This window comes from Alligator sinensis, unplaced genomic scaffold (assembly GCF_000455745.1).
Source record: "Alligator sinensis unplaced genomic scaffold, ASM45574v1 scaffold787_1, whole genome shotgun sequence".
In the NCBI taxonomy this organism is placed as follows: domain Eukaryota; kingdom Metazoa; phylum Chordata; order Crocodylia; family Alligatoridae; genus Alligator; species Alligator sinensis.
The window spans coordinates 2,394,573-2,394,983 of record NW_005841911.1 but is presented as its reverse complement, the minus strand read 5'-3'; positions in this window follow the sequence as shown (position 1 = coordinate 2,394,983).

Here is a 411-nt window from a genome sequence, read left to right as displayed (position 1 = left end):
GCTAGCCCTCACACCCTCCTGATCCGACTGTGAACCACGCTGCATTTTGTCCCACCACCTCACCTGCTGGTGTCACTGCACCAGCCCCAGGGAGTTGAGTAAAAATCCATTTTTAGCTCTTCGGCAGGTGACGAAAAGCTTACCAAGGGTGAAGAGCGGGTGCCCCGAGGGCCAAGACCACGGGGGCAAAGGGAAGGAGCCCCAAATGTCTCGGCAGTGACCATGCGGTGACCATTGTGCTGCTTCGTGTGGGGTGCAGCCTGGCTGGCTCCTGGGTTTGCAATGCATAGGGCTGGCCACGCAGGGCATCCTTGAAAAAAATATCTATATAGCTATATCTATTTTATATATAAATATACTTTTAAAGGAAGCCCTGTGTTTCTAAACTATATATAGTTTTAACAGATAAAC